Below are 15,080 nucleotides of genomic sequence, written 5' to 3' on the forward strand. Positions count from 1 at the left end.
GTGTGGTTTATGGAAACAATTGCTTTCAGCTAAGGATAGTCACTTCTGCTTTAAGTTATGAGGCAGTCGTAGATGTGCTAACTGTGCTGAGTGAATCACATTTTGTTGGTTAAAAACCCTAGGATTAAATTGTTGTTGAAACACAGTATTATCTTTAATTTTAAGTGGAACTTGCTTTCACACTCTTTACACTGATTGTTGGTGGCCACAGTTGACTGTCATGTAAACATCTGCCAAAGAGGTGATAGAGCATCTGGCAACTGACTGAAGTCTGTTGGTCAATGTCATTATGAACAGACCTCTAAATCCTGTCATTACTACCTATCACTTGATCTCAGGTTACTCTAAATGAGCCCATTATGTGCTAGTGTATTCCCTTTGTCTGCAGCACTACCTGTCAGCTGTTTGACAGTGAGTTTTCAAGAGTAGGTGTGAGTGTGAGCTAGGTGTCGGTGTGAGTTTATTGTATTGTATGTTTATTGTATGCTCTGCATATACAAAAGCATGTCTACATCCACATAAATTACTCTGTCGTTATGAATGCCAAGATAAGGGTTATAGCTCAGTTAAGCTGTTTACAGAGTAATGACCAAACTTCCACAGTAACCCCAATTTACATGTTTTTGGTCGTTGAGTCACCAAAAAATGTTTTTGGTTTCTCAATCAAGTTGTGGTCAAGTAGCATAAGTAGGAGCTGACTAATGCTCAGTGCAAGTACATTGATGCTTACTCTGTAAAAGTGTTACCATGGCATTTGCAATAATCAGAGTATTGGTTAATTCTGGGTAAAACTGAATTTCCACTTTGTGTAACTCTGCAGGGATTTGTCAGTTGGCTCTATTCAGGATATTGTCACAGATTCTCACATGCACGTGTGGTTTTCATACATGTTAAGTCACATATGTGTAGGACAAGGGCACATGTGTGGCACAGCAGGAGGGTGGTGTGAGGAGAACTCCCTCCACATGGGTGTTCAGCTGTCATTGAACCACAGAAGCCCTTCTTCCTCTTTTTCCCACTTTCTTCTCTGTTTTTCTCTTACCATTGCCGCCCCTGTGTCCCAACTGTACTTCTGTCTCCACACTGTCCTCCCTTCTCCTGCCTTTCATTTCTCCTCCACGCCCTGTCATTCATGACCAGCTATGCGTGTATTCTTCTGCTCCCCTCCTCAGTCATCAGCTGTACCTCTCTGGCATGAAGTTGAGATGACACTGATTCAACTCCGTGAAGTTTACGGGATCCTGGGAACCAGCAGGACCAAAGAAAATATATTATGTCGGACTTTCAAAGCAAAGGGTGTACGTAGCTTTGGTCTTATAAACTCAATCATATCTGTGTGTACAGGTAGAACAGTTTCCCTTCTCTAATGTGTCGAATTGGGGGATTATATGTCTTGATTCCAGTGGTTTACATGCCTTCCTCCACATCATGGAGATATCGTCCCAGTTCCAGCTCTAGCGTTCTACTAGCACAGAGGCAGGATCACAACTATGACACCCCTATGTATCTCATTCAGCCAAAGAGAATGGGGCTAGTGAACCGAGTAGCCCCCCAACACTGGCCTCTGCCTGCACCTGCAGACCCAGCTGATGACTGGAAAGCTGGAAGGAAAAGGGGAAATGAGTTTGAGATCTGAGGAGGCTTGGATTCAGTTTAAATCTTGGATAAGAGACAAGAGGATCAGAGAGGTCTAAAACAAGAGAAACCTGGGCAACTTAAAGCCAATTGCTGTTTTAGATTTTATAAAAGGAGGATAGCGAGGAGAAATGAGGAGAGCGAATGGGGGTTACCAGAGAACCACTGGCCCCCCCGCAGGTCATTCAGTCATTCATAAGATGAGGCCATTATATAGACCTCCCTCTACCCTTGCTTTTGTTGCTGTTGTGTCCATCAGCGGAAGTGAAAATGGAAAATGGAGATTAAGGGTGGTCGTGCAAAATCACACATCAGTGTGTTGGCATTAGACAGATGAATTTCTACCTCTTAAAAGTTTGGTTTCTGCATGGGCCCTTGCTGGGTAAGATGTTTTCATCACAGAAACTTAGCCTGATAACCTTTTCTGTCTGCATGGATTTATGATGTTTACAGATGTGCTCATCTCCTGAAAAAAACAGCCCCTCTGCCCCACTGGGGCAGCCATCTTTAATCCAGTAAAGAGCACAGGGATTTGGTCGCCCCTGGCCTGCCTGAAGGCCCTTTGGAAACCTCTCGGCCGTGAGAATGGGGGCTGGGGTTGGAGGTGTGGGTTGGGGTTTGTGTAGCCATGCAGGAGGGGCTGGGGACAGTCTTTGTGAATTTAGTTAATCTAATTTGAGCCCTTTCCCCCTAAGGCCCTTTCTCTCCCTTACCACTGCCCCTGTTTCAAACATCAGTCCAAGCTGGGGAAAGTTTCACGTGTCCCTGGTGAAAATAGGCTTTGTTTAGTTTAATCCAATATCCTCATGTGTAAACCTGAGGGGAATGTAACTGGGAGCATCCACTGAAAAAGCTTACAGTATCCCTCTACTAAAATGGAAAGCTGATATACATGGGGTGTGAACAATGTTACCACATTATACATATGAGACTGTACCACTCAGGTCATGCTGAATGTTTAAAATCAATTCCAGGATACCACAGACAGTGTAAAAGATGGCCCTAGATGTAAAGAAGTGAAGCAATTTTAAGGATCCATAAACTGATATTATGGACTAAAAAAATAACCGTTGATTAAGGGTCAGTTGAAATGGGACAATCAAAGCCCTCATTAATAACAGTATGTAAATCAGTTTGAACTTAATGGAATTTATCAAAGCACAACTTAAAACAGGGGCCAGGGTGTTGACGCTCCTTATAGAATGTAAATCAACCACTTAGAAGCCTTCCTTTGGTGTTTCACACCTCTGATTAACTCATTGTGATGCTGACGGATATCAAATGGGTATTAACTCATTAGGTTTTTCCTTTGAAGTTGCTCCTGAATATCATCAGGGTCTCGTAATCCTTTTTTAATGGATCAGCGAGTCGGACAGTGGTTCAACAAAATGATTAATGTGGCGGCCTTTCTCACCTAATGTTCCTTGTGTTTTGCATGAATGGGTCGAGAATTGGTTGATTCATTTAGGAAATGCTGCAGTAATGATGTTAATGCTGAAAGGCTGATAGTCAATGGCAGATGTTTGCTTTATCAATCTGCTGCCATCTAGCCGTAAGCCCATACCGCTGCTTATCTTTACTTCTTTTCCTTTTCTTACTCCCTATAGCTCACTCTTTCCTTAGCTTTGTAATTTTAGTGTGTTCCCCTCTGCCCTCCCTTTTAACTTAAGGCAATAGGTGGTGAAGGGCAGGAATGCAGCCATGGGACTGTAAGGATTTATCACACTAAGGTGTGAGGGCTGCTGCCTGTGCTTCTGTGCCTGCAGATGTAACAGTTTAGTGCCAACAGCATTCCCACCATGGAGCCAATACAGAATTTTATTGCTTTTTAAGTTTGATTCTTTAGACCACATACTCCGTGGCTGCAGGCAGAGGAATGGGAGGAAAGGGGTCAGGGACAGCCGGTAAAGTAGATTGTGCGTGCGTATGTGTGTATGCCTGAGAGTAGTTCATCTCCATCTTTTACTTTTTCATATCTTATTTTGCCTCTTAAAGAAGTGCTCTCTCTCTCTCTCTCTCTCTCTCTCTCTCTCTCTCTCTCTCTCTCTCTCTCTCTCTCTCTCTCTCTCTCTCTCTCTCTCTTGGTCTCCCCTCCCATTCCTCCTCTTTCCACTCCTCTCACTCTCCTTGTCCCTTCCTCCTACTCTGCCTCTCAGGTTACGATGACTGGGGGTTTTCTTGCTTCCATCTCGTAGAGTGTATGTGTGTGTGTGTGTATGTGTGACTGTGGGTGTGTGTGTGTGTGTGACTGTGTGTGTGTCTCCCTCTGCGCTGAGCTGTGTCCTTGTCCCTGCCTCCTGGCAGCGAGGAGCCACCCAGCAGCCAGTCTGTGATTGGGCAGGGGAGTGGGGTTCTTGACACAGTGCGGTGCTGACTGCTCCGGGACGTGTTTCAACAGATGGTCGAGGTTAGAGAGTGTCATCACACTGGAGAGAGGATTAGAAGAGAGAGGTTGTCTTCCAGGAGCTGTGTGGTCCCCCACTACTCTTCAACCCCCAAATCCCAGCACCAAGACACAAACCCCTCTGAGCGGAGGGAGACCCGGTGAAGAACCGCAAGGAGAAAACTGAGAGAGGAATCCTAGCCTTGCCCCTCACTCGGCCAGCACTCAGCTCTCCTGCCTTCCAGGTACTTCACAACTTTCTCACCCTCTTTTTTTTTTGTCTGTCTTCTACCTTTTTTCCCCTGCTTTTTGCAGTGTCAGTGCCTGTTTACTCAGTTAGCAGTACATTTCTGATGAAGCTTACAGTCAGGAGTAGGAGTCTTTAAGTAGGGATTTGTAGTGGTGGTGAGCTGCGCTGTTTCTGCAGTGTTGCTTGCGCTGCAGCTCTGTGTGTGTGTGCAGGACTTCATAGTTTTCCCCCTGAATGACAGGAATTCCCTCCGTCGCAAATTCTTCCGTCTCCAGGGATTAGAAGGCACCACATTCCATTAATGTCATTTTTCCCTGATCCATAAGCACCCATCTGTTAATTTCTAGTTTTCTGAATGCAGGATGCCTGAAAGTCAAAGGCATCTACTGTTGATTTGAAAAGCTTGCTGTCACTGAAATAGTATGCTGTATAATGAACTCTGTCATTAGTGGAGGAATTCTTTAAGTTATAATTTGACAAGGATTTTAAAAAATTGTATTTTATCCTGTTTGTTTAATCTGAATGCATCATTTTTTAAATTTTATCCGAAAACTTGATGGAAGATTAACCGTTTTCTTAACTTTGTCAGTTCTTGCAATAGGAAATTAAATTGCAGTTTTTCTACGTTCCTAAAACCCAGCGTGGCATTTAACATTCCCCTCACTTCAGCCCCGATAAGTTTTTTCATAAATCTTATTCAGAGTGCACTTCTGGCAGATCGTGTCAGTGTACGCTAAATGGATGAGCTGCTGAAGAGCGCTTTCCGGACAAACTGTCAGAGCTAAGCAGAGAGGCAGAGACTCAGGGAATGTGCACCGCACTTCAGCTATTTAACTCAAGTCAAGTGAGAAGGGAAACTTGCCAGTGGAGTGGGAATATGATGTATAGTATTTATACCTTGCTCCAGGCACTGTGTGTATGTGTGTGTGTGTGTGTCTGTATGTGTGTGTATGAGGTGTTTGCAAATGGAGATTGCGCAGCTGTGAAAGGCTGTGTGGACAGCAGCAGGGCTGAGAGGAGAGGAGGTTGTATGGGTGAAAGCTACTGTTGTGTGACTTTGTGTTTACCTTGGTAAACCAGTCGTAGCTACACTTCCTGCTTGTTACTTGAAGCATTTAACACAGCCACCAATAGGTTGTGATGACTGCTGCTTTAACGCTGGTGGAAACATTTGTACACAATTTGGCTGTATAAGCAGATCGATAAGGGAAACAGCTGGAACGTGAGCTGATTTTTAAAAAAATTTTTTGGATCATTCTGGCACAGTGTGAACCATTGTAGGAGACATTTCTGCAATCTTTGAAATTTCTGTATTGATCAGAAGGAGATTTTGCATACAGCACTGTATCTAAATGCTCCATCAAAATGCAGTAGCTGAACATATTTTTTTTTACTTTTCTAAGTATTTAAATTTTGCAACAGGTAGGCTTGAAAGCGTGTGTGTGTGTGTGATTATACTTGTAAATACTACGACAATATACTTGTAAATATTATACTTATGCTTTAAGAATCAAATGACTCCTCTCTGTTCTACAGTCTTTTGAGCCAGTGTGTCCCCTTTCAGTACAGAAACTACAGAATCTATCCTTCTGACCTAGTTTTCCTAAATGACAAAATTATACTGTGGTCCTGTTCAAAGCCGATTACTTTTACCAGGCACAATTAGCGTAATATATCAGACTGGCTTACATCTCAATACGCTGGCACTTTCAATATGTGTTACTGGAAGGGGAGGCTGGAGAAAGATGGAGAGCCCTAACTTCAAACTTTCAGTATCGACGAGACAGATCCATAAATCCACCCTTCACTTCGGTTTCACCCAGCAGCGTTTAGATTGAATTTCTGATTACCCTACTCAGAGCGCAGCAAAAGCAGCTTTGGGGCGTTTGAAAGTGCAGCGCTGACTGCCAATTCAGAAGAGAAGGGAGATCCTTTAAACAGTTTAGCTTCACTGTGCTACAAACAAGAGCATGAGCAGCTGCTGCAAATAATTAGGTTCTGGGGGGTAGACGCTTGCCAAGACAAACGTTGTTCCAGTAGCGGCGCTGCCATCATTCGAATCTACTGTGTGTGTGTGTGTGTGTGTGTGTGTGTGTGTGTGTGTGTGAAAGCAATAAGTGAAGTAATTCATTCTTCTGGTAAGTATGGTGAGTGTAAGGGAAGAGAAGAGGTAGTATCAGTGGTTTTTATTATTTGTACAAATGGGTGCAAAAGTGTGTGTGGGTGTGTGTCCTCTAAATGCCATCCACAGTGAATCAGAGACTTCCCAGACATCTTCAGAGGTCACATTTATGAATCATTATAGGGTTGTCCTGGTTGCAGTAAAGTTGAAAGCCTTGCAATTGACTTTCCGTTCCGAAAGGGAAGACACTCATGGCTAATAAAAAAAAAAAAAAAAAAAAAGAGAGCACGTAATCAGTTAAACCAGCCAATTTTCTAAATACTGAATTATTCAACATCTTTGCTATGGAAGACCAGTGAAATTTAAGTTCCTTGCGTTTTTCATCTTTCTGGAAAATACAGAAAAAGATGCTACATAACCATAGTTTGTGTGTGTTCTTTTGTGTGCGAGCATGTTAAGAAAAGATTTCCTAAACCATCCTCTCCTCCGGCACTTGTTTATCTCTTCAGCTTAATGATAGTGTTCCTCATACTAGCCTGATTGCATAGTAGCGCTGGAGTAGATTGCACAGTCCTATCACTGCAAATGGCCAGTATTTGAACAGTGAGCATTTGGCATGCTTTTATTTATGTGGGAGCTCCAAAGGCTATCTTTAGATGAGTCAGCCACTTTCCCAGTTCCTTTGTTGTCCTTACTGATCAAACATTTCTATGGAGTCTCAAAATTCCCATACATACAGGCCTTAAATGAGAGGTGTCCTTCACTTTTGAGCACATATCTCCAGGGAAACACGGCAAGCATATCTGCATGACCCCAGGCACACACATCGCAGATCTATTTTGGGGTATTTGGGAGCTCACAATAGCACCCCCAAGTGTTTGTTCAGCCTCTCATTTGAGCAGTAAAGGTCAGGGCAAGCAAACATCACATACAGCTCATCATTGGTAGGAATGCCTGATGCTTTACTTTTTTTCACGTCTGGCATTCGTTCCCCTTTGTCTTGAGCCTCTGCTGTGATGACTAGTTGGAAGAAATATATATGTTTTTGTGCAGGAAAGGGTTTTGCAGAGCTCTCAGTAAATGGTTCAGCTGTGCCACGGCCAGGACTGACCCCTGACCCAGGTCCTTGTAAATGTGGACATGAGCATGAATGGAGTCAGAGGAAAAATGTGGGATTGCTATTAGTGGCTAAAACTGCACGCTGATGAAAAAAAACCTGAATAAGAGAAAGAGGATTTTATGTTTTTTTTTCTGTGATGTCCAGAACAGCTTTTGTTCAAATGTCACTGCACATAGATGCAGCATGGACTTAAGAGGGAAAAATAGACAGCTGGGTCAAGAGAGACACAGAGAGCGGGAAGTGGAAGAGGGATAAAGCAGGAGAGGCCAAGATAAGAGAAAGGGAGGTGTAAACATGTGATGAAGAGGGGAGGAAAAAGAAGTGAAAGAAGTGAAAGGAAAAGATCCAGTGATCTTGTCGTGATCAGAGGCCGGATCTTGTGCACACGTTCTTGGTTGTCACCCACACGTGTGCACATTTGAAACACATGGACACAAAGATAATCTTCTCGTGGCACAGGCATGTACAAAAGGGAAACATAGAAAAACGTGTACATACACACACACATTATCCACAAGCTTACCCCCCTCCGTTCTCCACCCCCCAGAGAGCTGCACTGTCCCTGCTTTGTCATCCCTCTTGTCCAATAATCCCCTCCCCAGGGAGAAGATCTGTTTTAGATTTGAAAGAGAAAGGGCCCTGGCTGTATCACGTACAATTAAGCAGCCGTCAGAATGCGTCGGCGCAAGTTTGGAGGGAGAAGTGCTGCCACTGGGGGGTTGTCCCTTTCATCTACCGCCTTTCCAGAATGGAGATAATGGGGTGGGAGGGTTGGAGGGATCGGAATGGAAGGGGTGGGGGGGGGGGGGGTGGGGGGCAGAAGGAATGAATACATTTCCTCACCCCTCCATCCCGCTCCACAGCTCGACTAATAGAAGCCAGCATGCGTTTGTTTCAGCTCTTCTGCTCCCTTTCTTTCTTTCTCCCCTGGAGCGGGCAAACACATTCAGCCTCTGCCAGCACTCCCCTCCTCTGCCCGCGTGCATCTACGTGTGTGCGTGCATGCACAAGTGGTTTTATGTGTGGACTTGGCCATGTGCTACTGGTAGCCTCTGGTCCTGTTTGCCCTTACTCGAACTGCCCGACTTTGCCATGTGGATGCGGGGTTTTTGAACATTTGTAGCATTAAAGGCTGAGTAACTTTGTTTATGCTGACAAGGTCCAGCATTGCAAGACATGCATTATCTTCCCTTTGCTTTTCTTGAATTGCCCACGGCAAGTTCAGCTGAGCTTGGCTGGTGTCTCTTGAACATGTTGGGATGATGTATTGACTGCATTCCTTCAGCTTTGGCTTGAATTTAAAGGAATGGAAGCATTTGGAGGGGTAAGCTTCCTGTTTTATGCTTTGTAAGTTAATTAGTCTTTCATTGGATATCGTATTTTAGATATTTTACAATGCACTAAGACATGGAATTTTTACCCGGCAGGGTAAAGTTAATTAAATTACAAATGACGTTACTGCATGCTTTGGAAAGCCACACACTGAGCCAGAGGCAATGGAACGGAGAGCTCCCCTGTGTACAAATTACAGGTTACGTGTCTGTCTGTGTTCAAGTCTGACTGATTCTCACTCTGACTGTTTGAGTGAATGACTCGTGCACACACACAGAGTATATGATACCCAAATACACACAACCATATGTGCCCACAAGCATGGACAGAGGGGAGTGCTGAACAGGCACAGGTGCAATCGAACGAATACGTTTTTATGAGTGGTATCATGTTGGTGTGTCACAGCCATGGAGAAGTTTGTTTATGGCGTCCAGGGTCACGCAGGCTGGTTCTCATGGTCTATGTTTGTCTACGGTTCCCAGAGAATATGCCTACACATGCTCCACATTTTAGGGGTGTTTAGTTTCATGTGCCAGCAGCAGCACTGCACTTAACTGGGGTTTGCTGACTGAGCTTCTAACATCTCACCCTGAGGAATCAACTTTTTTTTTTTCTTTTTAAAGATTGCCTCTTGAATTGGAGTTGGTTTGTACTCACCTAAAGTAATTACGGGAACTTCTATTAAATAATGAATTGACATTTCATTCACTTATATCAGCAGTGAGTGCCTTCATGGATTAGTAGCCAGCACGGTTTCCTTTATTCTAAGCACAGGCATGGAACGAATAGAGCTCAATTTGCTATTCAAAACATTTGCCTGCCTTTTAATGAATCTAGTCAACAAGTTATTCAGGAGGGGCATCAGTCCATATGGATCATTAATTCTTTAAACTGGTCCTGAACCACAGTCTTCTTGTTAATGTATAACTGGTGCACACATACAGAGAGAGAGAAGCCCATTTCTCCCTAATTACTTCTTACTACTTAACAACACACGTCTTTTTTTTCCCTTGTCAATGTCCACGTTATACATGAAAGAGAATTCAAGTCACACTTCTCAAGTCAGTAGTCAGTGAATATTACAGGGCTATTGAACTTGGTAAACTGCCGAGCTTTAACAGAAAAAAAAAACTTCAGACTTTTTCTCTCTCTCACTCTTTCTTTCTTCCTCTCTCTCTCTCTCTTTCGCTGTGCCACCGTGCTGCTGATTTCATGGAAAAGAAGTCAATCTCTTTATTCTTGACAATTACCTCAGTGGAAACCCATTGAAGCAATTTGCCATAGCTCTCTTTTGTGGTAAAAGGAATAATTTATCTGGGGTATATTTGACGCGTCAAAAGAGACAAGAAAGCCACCCGTGAGCGAGCAGTGCGTTCTGTTCCCTCTCACTCCGGCTTTCTCTGGAGCTCTCGCAGCCTGATAGAGTGTTTCTGATGGGAGTGTGGGTTTTGACAAGAAAGTGGCTGGAGGAATATAAATGTACTGTATTTTATTCATCTAAAGTCATCTATCGCTAATGGTTTCCATTCATGGCTTAGAATAGATTTAACAAGAAAGTGCTTGCTTTAAGCTCATATCGTATAACTTTGGCTGCTGATCCCCTGATTGTGATTCCATGTTTTCATATCACACTATAAATCAGAGGAGTGGTTTACCTTTTGTTCACCCCCCCACCCCTTGAATGGTAAATCTGCTTTTCCACTTGTATAATTGAACCTCACTTGAAAGGCAAGCCTCCTGGAAGAGCAGTACACATATTTTTAAAAAAGTAGAGAAAAATATAAAGGCTCATGTATTTTGATGTGCAATAAATTTCCACCAGGGCACTGAACATACCGATAATGAGTATATGTGAGTGGTACCAGTCGTGTTGACTGACACAGAGCCCTATTTGTCAATGTTACCAACATGAGGCTTTTGCTCAGATATACAGAGCTCAACAAAGGCTACCCATAGCTCAGGATATGAACATTTAAATACGCACCACCTTCAGGACAGGAACGCACATGCAGACACCCATATACAAATAAATACAGGCAGCTTTCCCCATTTCTGAAATGACCTTGTGTGTTTTTTAATCATTTCCCTCTTGGATTGCTCAAAACCCCCCTCATGATTTCCAGCAGACCACCTGGTGGCCCGCAAGCTGTTCCCACTTTGAAGTCCATTGGACCAGGATTCATTTAATTATACATTAAGATGCGTCCATAATATTGATGGGGTGGCCTGGCAGCCTTGGCACTACAAAGGGTCTCTTACCATGTCCGAGAGAAACATGAGGGGTTTGACTAATAGCCGCGAGTGCACCCACCCCGGGTTCACATTTCACTGAATTGAGGCCATTCTTCCTCATTAAAGTGGCCTGCGTTGTTCCCTAAACACAGCGCATACCAATGGATGGGAATCATTTCTAACTACAACATCGGAAATTTTATAGTTGTAATATGGAAGAAACAAAGATTCTGCATGCGCCTGTCAAGGTAGAAGGTGGTGCAGCCGTAAACATGTCGGAACAAAGAGCCAGTGATCTCTCCTCGCTGCCTTGCTCTTGGTTTTCTCGCTGGAATTTTGTCATAGAACCTACACCAATTTGGGCATTTTGGTCAAACAAATCAGTGGAGTTAAGAGTCTGAAAACACTAAGGTTTGAGCCCGTTCCCAGTGCGTACCCACAGCCAAGTGAGTGCACTGGGACAGAGCTCTCCTTCAGTGAGCCCAGCGTGGCTGCCGGGTACGTCTTGGTGGGTACAATGTGCTGCCCTTGGCCGGCCGAGGACAGCCGGCCCTGACACAGGCCCTCCTCAGTGTAAAAGGCCCTCGTCAGTCCTCATGGCAGCAGACCAGCCGAATTCCCTCGGATTACAGAAATATTTGGACTAACCTCAGTATTAATCTAAGACCTTGCCATAATCATTTTTTCCCTTCTGAAATGGAGAACAGTCAGCCTGCACTGAAAAATGTCACTGGTCTGAAGCAGAAAGAGATGTAACACTGTTGTTCTCCATCTTTATCTCTTCTGCATTGTTTCTCAGATCACTTTGCAACTGTACCACATCCCTGCTCTATGTTCCTGCTTGCCACAGTTCTTCGAGTTTGAATGGCGTTCCTGCACTGAGTTAAGACTGTACACTGAAAGGCTTTTACCGTTATTGCTAGTCATGCAGGCTATGGTCACAGAAGAGCCTACAGAATTCAAACTATTCCATCAGACTTTAATTCCCCACTCTTTGCCATTATTCCTCTGCGACTTGGCTGCTCTAGAGGTGGACTGGGCAAATAGAGAGAGAATGGACAGAAATAAGAGGGGATTTGAGGTACTTTGAAATGGCCATTGTCCTTAATAGCAAGGCCCTTTATGAATGAGTGATTTACTTTAGTGGGGCATGGCATCTGGTTTGGGTTTGACTTGCAACTTGTTTTGGGAAAGTGAACCCCCTCACCTCCATGTTAACTTGAACAAGATCCAAAGTCCGTGAGTAGATGCACATTAGTGGACAAAGATCTTGCTTTAAGAGATGCATGGATTCATGGCAGTCAGTCAGTGTGGGGTTTATTTGCGGAGGAATTCCCTAATGTGTCTTCTCAAAGTGTCTGCTGTTTTCCAGTGACAGCTGGATACATTTGCAGACTGCCACTGTTGACTGAACAGAAACTAAGAAAGATGCAGCCATTGATGAAATGAAATGCAGACTGATCACAACCAGGCTTTTACAAGACTTTTGTTACCTTCATACCTCTGTTCTGAATCCCCTCCACCCAATTTTTTTCTCTTCCCTCAGAGTTTCCCCTCTTAACCCCTGTGTGTGGGTAGCCTCAGGTTGCTGAGGTTAGGTTAAACAAGCCACCATCAAAGCCATATTACCACTCGGGTCAGAGGAGGGTCAGGGTGCAGCAGGGTGTGTGGTTTGAGGCCCTAACTGGAGGGCACAACTGCCAGCCAGCCGAACAGTACTGCCCTGGATGGTTACACAAGCAGCAAATCTATTATGTTCAGCTTTGCTCAGTGCACAAAGCACAGCTGTCTGTGTAGCCATACCAAATCACTGAGCAATGCTGCTTGTGCCAAAGGAGAGTAAGTGAAAGAGCTGTTTTCTGCAAGTAAAGTAGGAAAAAACCTTTACCATCATGAAAGTAAAGATTAGTGGGGGTGTTGAGGTGTGCTAAAAGTCCCTAGTGTTGATGGCCATTAATCTGAAAATTGCACATCTTTTATGTATCTGGCAGCTGTGTGACTGAAAACTCCATAGTGGCCTTTTTGTTTCTAGTCCTTTGAACCCCTGGGCATTTTGCGTTCCTCCGTTCCATCCCCAATATTCCTCCCCCAGATCCACCATGATGAGTACAGTAAAGGCTCATTTAAAGGGTCATTAGTGCTAATCCTCCAAAACAATGAGGAAGGAGAAACAATGTGCTCCCTAGTCCTCTGACTCTGTCCAGGAATAAAGACCTCTTGTCTGTTCCACAGATGTATAGAAGAGGCCTGTTCTTCTTATATCACGCTAGATGACATAAATAAATGAGTCATTCAAAATTAAGTGTTTATGAAAATGACATGCAACATTATTCTCACAGAGGGTTCTCAGGGGGTTTATGAAATTGGCAACATGCATTTAAACTTAGATCTTGGAGGCAAGTAAGAAGCAGTGGCAATAATGGAAGAGAGATTCAGAAGCCAAGTGTATAATAACTTTCAGATGGCAGCATATTCATTCATACTGTTATGTGTATTTACAGTGTATGAGTTGCTAGTTTTGAACACATCCAGCAATGTTTACAGTGGGATGTACTGGGTACCTTCCCCTCTGCGTCTTGTCCTTAAGTGTGCCTGAGGGCAAGAACTCCGGATAGCACTTTGTTAAGTGTGTGTACAAAACAAAACACTGAGAAGTGACTGTGTTTGAACACCCGGATCTAATTCAGTTAATCTATTGCAGTTAATCCTAATAACTATCAGTGATTAAAGTGGTATTTAAACTGTCCAATCTGGACAGTTTAGGCAACTTTCAAGTCTGGAACAGAAATAGTTTTTAATATATCCAGATTAATAGAATATATCAAGTATTTACTGTTAATATTTCCCATGACTGGAGGTTTTAGTAAAACCCAATGCATATTTAAACCATGTTTTGCATAGTTTTATCTCCTGTTGCTGAAGAGTGGCTCTATTTTACATATATATTTAGTTTTAGTGTTTGGAGGATTGTTTGCATAAATACTCAATATAGATAGGAATTCTATAGATCAGCTCAGACCACAGAAGACGTTAACGGTGCACTCGTTACCCTCTCTGTAACCACTGAACTTGCAGGAAAGTTGTCCGAGGCAGAAACTGCTGCAGGGGCAACTTTCGTCCGTTCTGGTAGAGCAATCACATTAAATTGTTTTTTGCTGCTTAACTATGATTTAGACTTCAAAGTATGCAAGGAGGAAATGTCTGCTAAATATTCTGAATTATGATTTTGATGATGACTAAAGTCACTCTCTTTTTGTTTTTTCTTTTTCTAGTTTTCTTCCATGTGAACAGGAAACTTGTTACACGTGCCATTGGTCTTAATACAGCCAGCCAACTGCCGTCAGTTCATCTCTGCTCTACGAACAGCAGCTGCTAATCTCTACACACGGGTCTTGTCAGTGAGCTCGGTATTTCCTCTAGCAGCTTTATGTCCCATATGTCATATTAGCATGGGAAAGTCGGCGTACTGTGGATGTTGTATCAATAAAAATGGTGATATTTCCTTTGATCAGGGGTCACTTTGAGGTGGGCAGCTGTCAAATCATCCAGGGGTACCTCCAACAGAGACATAGGTGCTAGAAATCCTTTTGCTCATAAGTGAACTTCAGATGACCTAGTGAGGAAAGTGGATCAGGTGAAATTAAGTTAGGATGAGAGGTAACCCAAAGGACAAGGGGAGGGCTCACTCTTATTCCTGGCAGCAGCTGTGTCGTTTTGCCTGCGTAACTTCGGTGCGCATCTCATTGGTCGTTTTGTGTGGCACTTTATTAGCCCTGTCATCTCAGTCATTTCAGACAGTGTAGCTATTGATACCACTATAGCTAACCACATCAACAGCACAAGGTTTGTATCAGATTCCACAATGAACCTTCTTGTCCGTTTTCTCACTTCTTTAAGTCGCATGAAGAGGCCATTGCTGGGAACCATTGGCATGTAAAATTGAATTCGCATTGGGTGCTAACATTACACTAGCTGGCTGACTGGCTTACAGTTGATTTCAGGTCTT

General features: G+C 43.5%; 1 protein-coding gene across 3 annotated transcripts in view; it reads left to right on the forward strand.

Moving 5' to 3' along the window:
• The first annotated feature begins 4,012 nt into the window (after nucleotides 1-4,012).
• Nucleotides 4,013-15,080, forward strand: part of sulf1 (sulfatase 1) — a 35,818-nt gene continuing 24,750 nt past the window's right edge. For all 3 annotated transcript variants that reach the window (XM_041065359.1, XM_041065360.1, XM_041065361.1), the window contains exon 1: nucleotides 4,013-4,263. The gene's annotated coding sequence lies outside the window, so the exon portion shown is untranslated. The remainder of the gene's footprint in view (nucleotides 4,264-15,080) is intronic.

The sequence above is a fragment of the Toxotes jaculatrix genome, chromosome 20, assembly GCF_017976425.1.
Source record: "Toxotes jaculatrix isolate fToxJac2 chromosome 20, fToxJac2.pri, whole genome shotgun sequence".
Classification (NCBI taxonomy): Eukaryota; Metazoa; Chordata; class Actinopteri; family Toxotidae; genus Toxotes; species Toxotes jaculatrix.